This window comes from Ambystoma mexicanum, chromosome 7q, assembly GCF_040938575.1.
Source record: "Ambystoma mexicanum isolate Mex_15411 chromosome 7q, UKY_AmexF1_1, whole genome shotgun sequence".
NCBI classification, from domain to species: domain Eukaryota; kingdom Metazoa; phylum Chordata; class Amphibia; order Caudata; family Ambystomatidae; genus Ambystoma; species Ambystoma mexicanum.
This window is the reverse complement of record NC_090941.1, coordinates 540,378,770-540,393,565: the sequence shown is the minus strand read 5'-3', so window position 1 is coordinate 540,393,565 and position 14,796 is coordinate 540,378,770. Positions and strand designations below refer to the sequence as shown.

The 14,796-nt window shown below is 44.8% G+C and overlaps 1 protein-coding gene across 1 annotated transcript in view; it reads right to left on the bottom strand.

Annotated features, from left to right (window-relative positions):
• The window catches only part of TSC22D1 (TSC22 domain family member 1), a 265,286-nt gene that overhangs the window by 155,127 nt on the left and 95,363 nt on the right, over positions 1-14,796 (bottom strand). The window lies entirely within an intron of this gene.

Here is a 14,796-nt window from a genome sequence, read left to right as displayed (position 1 = left end):
AAGGCGCACGAGCCACGGATCGAGACCGTTCCTTTCCGGCTTCAGCAGAAGGAACTATGCCCTGCGATTGAAAAATCGCCAACATCTGCTCCCTGAAGGCATCCCATTCCTCCGGAGTCAAGGACTTTGTTAGACAAGCCACTTTCCTCGCGCCTCCAACCTCTGAGGACGACGGGGAAGGCGATGGCGCTTCCTAGAATGCCAAGACGAGGACGAATGGCAAGAACCACTCTGGGACCGAGACCCCCCCTCCCCCACCCCCCTCTGCCCCCTCCGGGACTCCTTTCGACGCATAGAGTCACCCCCCGAATCGTCGGTGGACATACCCTTGGACTTAGATTTACAGGACTTACTGGGTTTTGAACCCCTACCTACCTGAAGCTTTCCCTTACGCTCCCGCAAGGCCTTAGCAGTCAGCGACTGGCATCTGTAACAGTGGTCGGTGTTGTGACACTCAAAGCACCACAAACAATTGCGATGCGGATCGGTAATCGACATCTTAGACTTGCAGTCCCGGCAAGTCTTGAAGCCAGACCGCAGAGTCGGAGGGTTCGAAGAAGACGGCATTCATGAGAAACACATGAGGCTCGCCGAGTCTCCGAAGCAAACACGTTTGCGGAAAAAACAGGACTGAGGCTAGGGGCGCTGTGCGTCTTATTTTAACATATGGTGACATCGCCCTCAACGGATTCCTTTGAGGGACATCGACCAAACGCCATCAACACAGGACGCGCTATGCCAAAAATGTTTCCGAAGTACACAGCTGTGGACATTACATGTCAACGATGTGGAATACGTTGGAGGACACAATCCATTCAAAGAGACATTTTCTGTGTCTTGTGAGCATGTAGAAATGCAAAGCATTCAGCTTTTATGTCCAGCAGCACCATGTAGTCCTATTCCATTAGCAAAATCTCTTGCAATGTCCCTATCCAGGACCATCGAGGTTTAACAAACGTGTTCAGCTGTTTCTAACACTGGACAAAGGATTATTTTTGTGGAACAAGGAAGCAGATTAAATGCCCTTTTTTCCTTCGGGTGGTCCAAACTCCCCTCTGCCGCCCACTCTATCACCCCACAAACCTCTTGGAGTCCGCTTTAAGGAGGCAGCATACCTTCCTCCTTTCCTGGGTCTAGCCCCTCCCCCCACCCCCAGTGGACTGTGTTGCTCTCCTCCCACCAACATCAGGGCATGGGGAAACGTGAAGCCACCTGGCTGGTAACGCAAGTCATTGTTTGGTAGCCAAAGCCTCTGGCAGAGTCCCCTCTTGCTCCCCCTTTCATGCCAGAGTTATTGTCCATGGTGGTAGTTGGGTTTTCCACACCACTGCTAACCTTATTGCCATCCGGCATGTAGCGCCTTATAAACATGCGGATAAGCAGGTGTCTGACATCTGGTTATACCATTCTTGTTTGGTCTGCATCAAGGCACGGGTAGTATAGCTAAGTGGCAAGACGCTCGCTTTAGAAGTAAGACGACACAGGTCCCGGGTCTGCGCTTCGAAACCTATTAAATGTGGTATAAAAAAAAACAATTATAAAATCTATTGACAATCTAGTGTCCTGAAAGTATCAAAAGGTATATCTCACATGCATTTTCATTTTTACCTTAAAGTGCCTTTTTCTCCTCATTGATGGCAGTGATGAGTGTGGCTAGTTTTTCAGGGTGAAATCCTGCAAGCTGTAGCCAGAATATACCTTCAGGTAAGTAGACTCCAATGACAGTTAAAAATATCTGCTGTGTTAAGACTACCTACAACAATGCTTTAGATGCTAGTTGCCACACCTGCACAACAGCCTGAGCCCAAATATCAGGCAAAACCTTGAGGAGTGCTTGCATCTTGTTCCACTTTGCATGAGAAGGGACAACGCTTGTAGGGGTTTGGTTACTCACCCATCCATTTACTGCCCATGGCGATGATAATCCCTATAGCCATTACCACCCACTTCCTGCTCTTTCTCCTCATTGATGGCAGTGATGAGTGTGGCTAGTTTCAGGGTGAAATCCTGCAAGCTGTAGCCAGAATATACCTTCAGGTAAGTAGACTCCAAGGACAGTCAAAAAGATCTGCTGTGTTAAGACTAGGAATGTAACAGTATAACGGTATACCGTTAAATATACCGTGAACCACTTAATTGAACAATAATAACCGTCACATTGTTTATACCGGTATACCGTTTATACCGTTAAGTGTGATTTTCAATCGGATTTGGAAAGGCTGCAGTAAGCAAGCGCTACGCAGTCTTGGTCTTGCACTGTTGGATGTGCCATCTGCCAAGTAGTTTCAGTTGGAGCAGTTTTTAATGCCATTCCATAAACCACATGTGCCCGACACAAAATCAGTATGTTAGCAATAGGAAGAATAAATACAGTGCCAAGAAGGAAAAGGGTTTACTTTGGGTTGGCGGCTTTGAGGTTTATATATAATGGATAATGTTTGCTAAACATATGACAATGGGGGTTTTCCCTGGTTCCATCATTGAATTTACATATAATAAGTCACACTGCGAAATTCACTAATCTCTGTGGGTATTCCCTGCTGCCATACCAAAGTGTAAGATGTCTGTGATTACTGAACACCTTTTGGCCCGCAAGTAAACTAAAAGCTGTAATGTAAAGCGAGCGTGCGTGTGTGTGTATGCGCACAAGTGTATACTACCATCAGCCTCCATTGATCTGCGGCATGCAGGTTATAAAGATGGCAACATGTTCATCTTCACCAGTACCCATTGGGGGAGCTAAAAGCCTAAATGACCACTTAAGAAAAGCTATTAAGTTTGCTTTGCCAGTCGCAGCAGAGCCCTCCCCCCTCCTCCTCTCCACACGTGCGTTTGTGTTTGGTGGAAGCAAGGGGTGGCATTTCAGTGGAAAGTATATTGAAAAGCCCAATTCTGGCCCTGGGTGCCTGGTTTTGTTTGTGATGATAAATCTGACAATTTATGACCTTTTAGAAAATATTTGTTAAGATTGGTTAACTCCACCTGCTATACCGCGATAACCATGATATACCGTCATTTGGCAAGAAGGTTATTGTACCGTCATAAAATTAATACCGTGACACCCCTAGTTAAGACTACCTACAACAATGCTTTAGATGCTAGTTGCCACACCTGCACAACAGCCGGAGCCCAAATATCAGGCAAAACCTTGAGGAGTGCTTGCATCTGGTTTCATTTTGCATGAGAAGGGTACAACGCTTGTAGGGGTTTGGTTATTCACCCATCCATTTACTGCCCATGGCCATGATAATGCCTATAGCCATTACCACCCACTTCCTGCTCTTCCCTTGCCAAAGAACATTCCTCCTTCTTGGAGACTTCAACATCCACCTGGATGTCTCCTGCCCCCTCCCGCCCGGACTCTTGGGACTGCTGACACTCTTTCACTCGCTATTCTCCCCTCTGGCCCAACTCACTCTGCAGGGCACACTGTTCTGATCTCCTCAGACCTTCCCCTCTCTACACTCCTCTCTCCCCACCTCACCCTCCGTACCCCTCAGGCCAAGCCACTTCCATCAATGCCACCCACCTTCTCGGTCATCCAACCCATGAAGCGTGTATCAGTTGAGGCTTTCGCAACCACCTTTTCACCCCCCTCCTCCCTCTTTGGCTGACTCTCAGCCCGGCACAGCCCTCTCCACGCTCCACTCCGCTATATCTGATACTCTTGATATCCTTGCCCCCGTCATGAGAATCCACCTGATGCCCAAAGCCAAGTGCAACTCCTGGCACGACTCAGAGCTAGTCTCCCTGAAACACATGTGCTGGGTGGCTAAGAGGAAATGGCTTGCTTCATGCACATCCTCTGACAAACTGGCCTGCCGCCTGCTCCAAAGACAATACCGGCTTTCTATCTTAACCAAGAAGAGAGCTCATATCTAACCCCGCATCTCTGCGGCATCTAACAACTCGGCTGAACTCTTTAAAATCTGTAAGGAACTGGCCAATCCTGCCACAGTCTCTACCTCTCCTGTCCCTTCCCAGGCCCACTGCACAGCTCTGGCTTCCAACTTCATCTCTAAAACTCAGGACATCCTGTCCTCACTCTCCTCTTATCTCCTCCCTCCCTCTACTCCCTGCTCTTCCTCTGGCCCTTCTGCAGCCACCCCTCCTCCCTCCTCTGCCTTTCGCCTGTTCTCTGCAGACGAGGTTTCTAGACAAATCCGATCTATGAAAATCTCGTCAAAACAGGTTCACCCCTGTTCCTCCAAAACTATCAAGGAGCACATCGACTCCCTGGCTCCTGCCCTGGCTGATTTCTGCAATCACTCCTTCACCACTGGAGTCTTCCCATCCCCCCTGAAGCATTCCCTTCTTAAGAAACACTCTGCCAACCCCTCCTGCCCTGCCAACTATTGCCCAATCTCCATCACTCCCTTCCTGGGCAAGCTCCTGGAGAAACTGGCCATCTCAATATCCACACTGTATCTGTTGGTTGTCTTCATGACCATCAGTCTGGCTTCAGAGCTGCCAGAAGCATGGAAACTGCTCTCCTGAACACCCATGAAGACCTGCTCTCCAACCTTGACTCTAACACCCCTTGCCTCCTCATCCTGCTTGATCTCTCTTCTGCCTTTGACACTGTCAACCATGCCATCCTGCTCAACCAGCTCTGTGATAACCTAGGTATCACTGGTCAGGCTCTGGCATGGACAACGTCTTTCCTCTCCAACCGACCCTCCCAGGTCCAACTTGAGTCCTTCCTCTCTGCTATCTTTTTCTCTACCTGCGGCGTCACCCAGGGGTCTAACCTCTCTCCCTGGCTTTTCAACCAATATCTGGCACTCCTTGTCCACCGCATCGCCGCTCTCTGCCCCAACTTTGTGTTATGTGGATGACACCCAGTTCATCCTTAGGCTACCCTCGGCCTCCTCTACTTCCCTCATCTCTGACTGTCTGCTATCCAGGAGTGGTGTGCCACCAGTGACCCCTGCCTTAATCCCAATAAGACTGAGATTCTCATCGGCACACCCACTCCCTCCATTCCTGTAGCCGGCCTCTTGGCTCTCTTCCTGCTCCCACCTGCAAGGCTAAAAACCTTGGTGTCATCTTCAACGCCACACTCTCCTCACATCTCTAACATCTCTAAGACGTCACACTACCAGCCACACCTCCTCAGAGGTATTCTTCCTTTCCTCTCCTTCCCCCAGAGGCTCACGGTCTCCAGAACTCTGGTTCTCTCTAGACTGGACTATTTCAACAGCATCTTACTAAATCTGCCTGCCTCCACTATCCGCCCTCTGCAACTCACCCAGAACAGGACTGCAAGATTTGTCCTTGGCCTCAAGCCCAGGGATTGTATCTCTCCAGGACTGAAATCACTGCCTTGGCTCCCAGTGGCTGTGAGGATTAAGTTCAAAACCCTCTGCATCGTCCACAAGGCCTTCTGGGGCCTCAATACCTTCAACTCTCTTCCCAGATACCTTACTACTCGAGCTCTTCGCTCATCTGCCTCAAACTCCCTCAGGATCAGTCGCTTCTCCAAGCAACGAGTTGGTGTTAGATCTCTTTCTTCGGCTGGGGCCTCCCTCTGGAACAGCCTCCCCTGCCTCCCTTAAACTGGAGGAGAATCCTCTTCGGTTCCGGAAGCACCTCAAAACCTTTCTCATTGCTTCTGCTTTTTCTCCTCCTCTCCCTTGCTGACTTCCTGGTTGACTCTGGAACTGCACAGGTTATCTGGCCACCCTCTGATCCTGGGGCCAGGTCGCTTCCCTCGCCAGTTGCACTCATGCACTGCTTCCGAGCAACCCTCACACTTGGGGACTGTTTTTCTGTATCCCTACAATCCCACTACCATCACTTGACACCTGATGTCTGCACTTACCCTTGCTTGCACTTGCCACCTGCTGGCCATACTTTACTTTGTTTTTTATTCCCCCCCTCCCCCATGTACTGCACTGTCCTCTCCCCAAAGGACTAGGTTCAGATTCTCAGTGTCCTCCGTTTGTGTGCAGCAATTTTGACATACAATTGGTTACTTACCACAGCACAACTGTTAAGCGGACCCCACCCCCCTGAGCCAAGTTTGCAAGCAGTCAACCTTTTGATAATTTTTATTTTTTATTTATTTTTTTTAGAACTCTTTCTGGTTATAAATGGTCACTTCAAGGCATCAACTAAACAATGTTGCATAGCAATTTGCTATCCAATTCTGTAGGTGTGCTACTTAAATTGACAATTGTGACGCACAGTCCGCTACTTAAATTACCCTGATAAAGGAAAGCACTGCTCACCATGCATTCCTTTCTGAACTTCTGGGCTCTCTCCACCATCTATTGTCTGTTCACGAATTTCAAAAGGGGAGAATGGGGAGAGAGGGCAGCAGTAATCATCCCCCCCAATCACCATCCCATCACAAAAGTGCCAAAGCTCTGAGTGCTATACAAAAATATATATATATTTTTTAAAATAACTGCAAACCAGAAATAATCATGACAATACTTAAGCTAAGTATACCTTGTTTGACAAAGACCGGCATGTGTTACCTTCATTTTTTGAAAGAGTCCTGCAATTCCATTTTAAAAATGTATAATGCATTATTACAATATTGCTACTGTAAAACACTGCATTATTCCTCTGTTTTCCAGTAAAGTTTAGTGCATCTAAATCTCATAATTCAACTATTTTTGATTTTGTTGGGGAAGATGCATCATATTTATAAGTGAATACTTTTAAAAATGTACATCACTATGCCAAATGCTTTTGATGGAAAACCTAGTTATGTGACCTGCTTGGTGCATTCATCTCTGCTACTTGTGCTCAACCCATGAGCTGATCCGAAACTCTGACCATGTTGAAAGCGAGATGGCTTCAAACTACAATACTCCATCTAGTTTGCCAAGTCCTCTGCCTGCTACACCATCGAGTGTGCCTAGTCTCTTTCCTCTTACATAGTGAATACACAAAGCCGACTAAAAGTTTACACAAAGCAGTGATCAATATTGCCATCCAGTCTGTACATCGACAGATCTACTGCAATAACATCATAACATACATTTGTTTTCACAAAATGATTAGCAGACTTTGCTAATACGTGTTTTGTTTGTTTAGCAAACAGATCCATTTGATCCATTAGCAATGTTGTACTAATATTGTTAATGTCACCAGAAGTTATTTGTACCCAAGACATGAAATGAGAAACAATACAGCAGTTTAGCGTACCGCTGAAATAAGGCATTAGTGAGAGGAGTTGGGCCTTGCAAATTCTTTAAAATTCAGCTAGACCTGCAGGTCAGGTAACTACCTCAACCCAAGAGAAACGCACTTGACCCATGGCAACGGAGGACAACACATTTAAAATGCTATCTCTGTAAAATGGTACATGCCACTACAAACCTGCTTTAGGTTTGGCACACTGCTGCCACCCAGAGGCCCGCCATGCACAGTGAAACCTTTATTTGACATTTACTGAAAATAAAGTAAATGCGAAGTAAAAGTTTCAAAACGTCTCTTGCAAATGCTACTCGTCCTTCATAAAAATCTACTCGACGATGGGAGTGGGGAAAAAAATATTTGTGAGCCATAGAGGAGTGGCTGTGAAATGTAAAAGGTTAGCTGCATGAATGGACACAAATCCAGATATGATGAAAAGGCTCTGAAAACAGTGTGGCCATCTGTCTCCTGCAGTTGGTAATATAGAATATAATCATAAAGCAAAGCAAGTGCTAGAGGCCAACTACAATGTTTGTTATTGCAGTAGATCTGTGGGTATACAGACTGGATGGAACTATTGATCACTACTTTGCATAAGCATCTAGTTTGCTTTGTGTATTCATTATGTAAGAGGAATAAACAGTCATTGGCATAGCAGGCAGAGAACTCCGCTAACTTGATGGAACATTGTAGTTTGCTGCCATCTCACTTTCACACTAGCTGGTATAAAGAAACCTTTTGATAGAATGTCAAGGAGTATGGGTTCGCTCATGGGTTGAGCACCAGTTGCAAGATGCAAGCAACCTGCCGGTTACATAACTAGGTTTGCCATCAAAAGCATTTGATCATGTAAATTTTCAAAAGTGTTTACTCGTCAATATGATACATCTTTACCAACCAAATGAAATATAGTTGACACCATGAAATTTAGATCTAGATACACTACACTAAACTTTACAGTAAAGCATAAAGATGCAGTGTTTTACAGTATCAATACTGTAATTATGCATTAAGTAACAACTTACATTTTAGGAATGGAATTGCAAGACTGTCTTTAAAAAAATAAAGCCAGACAAACAGAAAAGAGGGAAAGAGGAATGTAGGGTGAGCTGGGCTTTCATTGAAGAGGTCAACTTAAATAGCTAGCTTTGCTACACAAGTGTCCACTTGATTAGCAAACCTACAGATTTGCATAGCAAATTGCTATGTGACACTGCTTATTTCATGCCTTGAACATACACGTAGTTAACTTCCAGAGCTAGCTTTGTGTAAATCTCATCTAACTATGCTCCAAGTTAAACGGCTTCAGCAGCAAGCATCAAAAAGAATGCTACAGGTTCATTATGGGAAGCAAGGAGCCCAGAGTGGAGGCTTGCTGAGCTTCCATTGGCAGTACTGTGCTTTGGAGAGCATAAAAAGAAGAAGACATTGCAACGTCACAGACTTCAGAAAGGATAGACCATAAGGGAAGGGCAGGGCTGGAAGGGCAGATGCATTGGGGTCTGGTGCTTATGGTATCTCCGGCTGTTGGTGCCACAAGACACTCAGCCCCACCCATGAGGAGGGGGCAGACAAGTTACCCAATGTTGAGCCTCAAAATACACATGTAAAATGTGGCCCTTAAAACATGATTAACGCGGAACAGCGAACTCCTGGGCTCATTTACAGTCATTAATGTCCCTGTTCATCCCATTACATGAGTGCATAATTAGCCAACAGTAGGTAGTGCACTCTAGCCCCATACTAAGCACCTCTGTGAATGCTGTGCAAAAAGACAGATTAGCAGCTACATTGTGGGGGTACTCGGGAATTACCTTGAAAACAACAACAAAAAAACACGCATGCACTGTTACTCATTAATACAATTCTGCATCAGTTTGCAGCCAATTATATTCTTTATGGTAAAATCCTGCCCTATTTAATGCTGCTTTCATTTAAGAAGTCCAAACACCATTTCACACTCTAACCAGATCGCAGGCCTTGGCTTATTGTCCATTGCGTATGGGATCATTTATCATAACCACAACTCAAACCCAACTTTCAGATGCATTTAAACCTTGGCTCAAACAAGATATTGCAAACTCTAAGCCCATCACCCACATGTATTACAACCCTCATATAATAGTACTTCACATGCAGAGGGATCTTGCATTTACTATCTATAGGAATTTGTGTTCCAACATGTCCAGGTGGGGTATATTAGAAAGGCAAATTAACATTGTTGGTAATGTGTCTTCAAGTGTCCCCATGGTTTTCCAATACAAAACATACCATGCCATCTGGTTGATGGGTCAAATTCAATTCTCTTGGGTCTAGATAAAATAAGAGTAGTTTCTTACCTGCAACTCCATTTCTCCAGCATTGGTATCTTTCATGGATTCACATGCTGTGAATATTTCCTGGCCTGACGAAATATATTCACAGCATGTGAATCCATTAAAGATCCAATGCTGGAGAAGTTACTTGACCTGCAGATAACAAGGCTGATGCAAGGATTGCAAAAAAAGGAGAACTGAATAAGCATTTTCGAGTGAGCAAGCAGATATGTTTATGTTTAACGTCTTTATGCCACATACTTTATGATCAGAAGATTTCTGCAGGTACCACGGGTAAAATCTTCCTATTGAAGACATTCCAAGATATTGTAGGTGGTTTTCTCACTTCTTTGAAGACATTCCTGTAGCAGATATGTGCCCATATAGCACGTGCTCAAGCTGCTAGGTTCAACAACATTAGGTGTCAAAAGCACATGTTCTGGGCTCATCAGAGGCAGGATGTAGGGCCTGCACAATATCTCTAGTCTGCATTTTAGGACAGATTAGGATCTCAACACCTCCATTACTGTGGGGGTATGCTGAAGAAATAAGGATCAGTATTGATTCGGAATTCTTTGGAAGGAATATTACCTTTTCTAGAAGAGGAATGTGAGGAACGGTGAACAGAAAAATCTTGATACATCGAAAAACGTCATTAGGTTTCATACACTGGTACACCGGCTTGGCATTTTACATGTTCTATAGTAGCCGATATGTCAGAGGATGTCTACATTTGGCGAAGATGCCATCTGAAACATCAGCATGTAGGATCCACTTTGGATCTTCCAGCAAGTTTCTGCTAAGTAAATCCAAACTGAAAATTTTGCACACCTGAGTGGATTGTAGTCAGTCAATTGCCTTGCAAGGAGCCAGCACCAGAGTGTTTGGCCGCACAAGAGTTTATGCCAACTAGTGATAAATGGTGGTGGTGCATGTATGAAATGAAAGTCAATGTCCTGGACGGTAGGAATGGCTTGATGGGCTGCCCTCCATTTCTATAAGCATATATGGTAGATCCTTTCACAATCACTTTCTCTGAAGGAGCAAGCCTGGCTGTTTAGAAGAATATTCACCTCTTCCTCTTCCTCTTTTGAATATTCACTAGTGAACTCTTTCCTCCTACTCCCTTCACTGTTACTGCTCCATCGATCCCCTGGTCCTCATCTCCTTCCCCGACCTAAATATTCTCCTTGTATTACTAGAGGACTAACTTTCCCGAACCATTTGAAGCCGCCCATCTTAAAATTAACTCCCACCTATCTAACCACTCCCTCTACATCATCCATGGACAACCTCCTCAATGTGGTATGAACTCTCTTGATCTAGTCTTCAGACTTTGCTCACCTTCGACCCCTTTATTAACCTCCTCTCCCTCTGATCACTCCATTCTTCATTTTAACATTTCAGTCCCTCCATCCTCTACTCCTCCTCTCTCCCCTATTCAAATGACCAAGAGGAAATTCAAGCAGGATTCTTGCCCCCTCACTTGGATGTGTGGACCTCACACCCTGATTCTCCAACCTTCAATTGAACGTTCTTTTTCTGCCTTTCAGTAGACATGTATGACTCTTTTTGACAAAGGTTACCCTGCACGCACAATTCACACCTTTCAGTCCCTGTCCTCAACACTTGATCCCTTATGAGATCCAGATGCTCAAAACATGCGGTGTGAACTCCAACATTGGCACAAATCAGACCACCACTCTACTATTTGCATACAAATGTTTCTTCATTGCTAGACTCGCCTATGGGCTGGCTGGACTCTTTCTACTTCACAAACCTAGTCTCCTCCCTTTGCAATTAACCCCCCCTTCCCAGCTTTGCTCATACCTCAAGCCAAAATCCATTGCGGTCTCCCTCTGTTAATGACCGCGTGCACTACTTTCCCTCTAAAATCACTGAGTCCAACTCTCACAGACCTACTCGACCCTCACCTACCCTCCTCTTCACCACCTCACTCTGCTACACTCATCAAATAACCCCCCATACCCTGACATACCTGACACCTTTTCTACCGAATTAGCACACATCGTTCACAGCACCAACGCATCTTGCAATATTATCGATATGTTAGGGAAGCACACAGTCAAAGACTTATTCACAATCTTTTATTTCAAGGCTCTTTATCCACTTTCCCGACTGCTTCAAATCTACTGTGCCACCCCTTTTGAAGAAACCATTTGCTGAGCCAAACATTTAAGGCAACTATCTCACGGTTCGCCCCCTACCTCGTTATTCAAAAGGTCCTTGAGTTGGTGGTCTTCAACCAGATAAATAAGTTAATTACTTTTAGCTCAACTTCAATTTGTTTCTGGAGTAAACACTCCAGAGACTGCACTCCTGCATGTCTCCAACTTTGTCCGATGCTCACCACTCAAAACTCTTCTATACTCATCCTTTTGACCGCATCAACATTTGACATTCCTCTCTCCTCACTCTCAAAGCCTAGGGTTTTGCAAATTGGCTCTCACCTGGATTGACACCAAACTGATCGTCTGCTCCTTTAAAACATCTAGGGCCTTGTAATCCTCTGACTCCCCACCCACCAGCCCCCTCACCCCCCAGCATTCCCTATCAGCATCCCCATAGGATCAGTAATTGGAGCTCTGCTCTGCCCCAGAAATACTCATCTGGTCTTTTGGCTTCCCGCCCACTCTACTTCTACCCCGACACTAAATCTTTTTATCCAATCCCATTTTCACCCCAGCCATCGTGGAACTGATTACCAACTGTCCATCACCATCACCATGTCTCAGCTGCCTCATGCTGAACTCTTCAAGTCCTCTTTCTCCTGGCTACCAAACCCAGCTCTGCCCCTGCCCCACCTCCCCATCTTGTTCATGCTTCACAACTTTTCGGTACCCTTTCATAGTGACCTCAGACTGCAACAATCACTACTGCCTCTTCTGCTTGTATCAACATCACAAGTCAGAAAATTAATCAATTTCTCCCCACTACAAAAACTCTAATGCCCACCTGCATTCACAGCAAACTTACCGCTTGTGTCTATTCCTTTGCTTATCTATGTTTTCTTTCAATCTAGAGAAAGTCCTCAACTTTGCTACCTGCATTCTATAACCCTCCCAGATTGCCCGTCCGCCATTTACACCTACCAAAACCATATGGATTGGCTATCCGTGCAATGCACAACCACTTCCCATTCAAGTCCCTTCTTAGTCTACAAAGCAATCAATGGTCTTGTGCTGCAGTGTCTTGTCTACTCACCATCTTGTTCCCTGAGCTCCACAATTCTGAAGTCAACCTAACTATCCCATGCCTCTCCAGGTGCCTCCTCACTTCCAATCTCGCAACTAGCCCTGCACCATTGGAAGCCACTGCCCATCACCATCGGAGCCAGCCCCTACTGTAACTCTTCAACACTCAGCTTAAGCTTTGTTTACTTGGCAAAGGGGGAGCTCTGCCTTCACCTTCCAAACCACACTACCTGACCACACCAATCCCTCAAATACTGAGTAATGTAATGTATAGGTGTACAGTACCCCTGTAATTTAAAGCACTTCCCCCTCTGTCTAGATTAATGCAATCTATTTTTAAAAAACTCTTTTCCCGGTCTCTCTTTTATTCACACCCTCAAACTGGCTCACCACTTGTTCTCAACTTTGTACTCAGGGCGCCAGATAAGATTTTGAGGTGGGAGTATTTTGCGCATGATTTTTCAAATTAGAGCGTAAATGCAATTTCAAGAGAGTAACTCTCTTGCAGAGGAGAAAACTCATTTTTAAACGTATCCAACATACACCCAAAGCATACGTAAAATCAGACCCGTAGCCCAAAAGATTTGTAGATCAAAGTTGTCTGGCTTGGCTTTAGCCATTTTATTACACTTGTGGAAAATATCCTGCCATAAAACAAGTACCTGCTACTTACACAGCTTCATTTTCAAAATTCTCGAGCCTAGAAACTCTTAAGAACTACTATAGATTGAGACTGATGTATTGCCTGCAGAGAGATTGAGAGTAAGCAATTGTTGGCATATGATTTACTTACAGGAACTTGCACACATAATCTTAGCAAAAGTCACAAACGGCTAATCAATCAGCTGTCTGCTGCAGGAAATTAATGTGGATCGTCAGATACTGGTTAGCAATATCACTTCAAATAACCAAAAATTGCATGCAAGCTGAAATGCATTATGGTAGGCATATTTACAGTTTTACTGGTTTATTGTTTGTGTACAAAGCCAAAAACCATAATTCTGGCAATTACAGTTAGGAAGAAATGCAGGCAGGTGCATAAGTTGAAGACTGGTCCCAAAGCCATACTTCAACACTAAAGTGCGTGATCCTGGACACATACTTTTGCCACTGTGCCTTTTTAGCAAAAATGGAAATTGCTACTACAAGTGATTTATTTCCATCTAGTTGCCACTAAAAAAGCCTGACTGGCCTCTGTTCCACTGTTCGACCTGTAGTATTAATAGTAGTGACCATTTATATAATGCACATGACAAAGTTTGCCTCTCTTGATAATTGATAAGTGTTCCCTGTCTAAGGGAGACCATAGGTCGAACACCTCCAGGTGACCCCAACATATCACCCCATCCCAATAGAGAGGAATCGGTTTGCATCACATGAGGGGACAGTTCTGAAAGGGGGTCCCCTCTAAGAGGATGGAGTAGTCCGACATGCATTGGAAGCCGGGTATCCTCTCTGGAGTCACTAGAATCAACTGAGTCGGGACCCATCACCTGAGACTAGGTCTGTCTCAGGGCTGTGTGCCTCGTTTTTAACCTTGCTAGGGGAAGCGCTAGGACACAGGAAACCAACAAGTCCAGAAGCTTCTGGAACCGCCATGCTGACGTGCAAGTGGTATTTAGAAAAAAGGTACATGTCCGAAAAGGGTGCCTTATTCTGGCTTCTGTTAGAAAAACCCTGGCCATCGTTGTGTTCCAGCGGAAACCTAAGAAAATCAGATCTCGAGAGACAATTATGGAAGACTTCCTGCAGTACAAAGATAGGGATACCCCTAATGCTAACGTGGATAGGGGGATATGAAGTACTATTTAGCAAACAAAAAAGGAAATCCACATATAGAGCAATATTCATTTCATTGATTTACAAAGAAGGTAATGGATTTATGGAGAAGGATTTGAATGGGGCCCAAAGGGTCACTACGGAAAGAAACAAAGTAAGGGTACACTCAGTTAAATTTAAAGGTTTAATATATTTGAATTTAGAAAATGAAAACATCTAAACAACCAAAGACATGACACAAATTCAAAATCATACAATAGGTTTTTAGTTAAAGGCATATACAAACAAAAGATATATATATTTACATAACTAAATTCTTGAACCAAACAACTCCC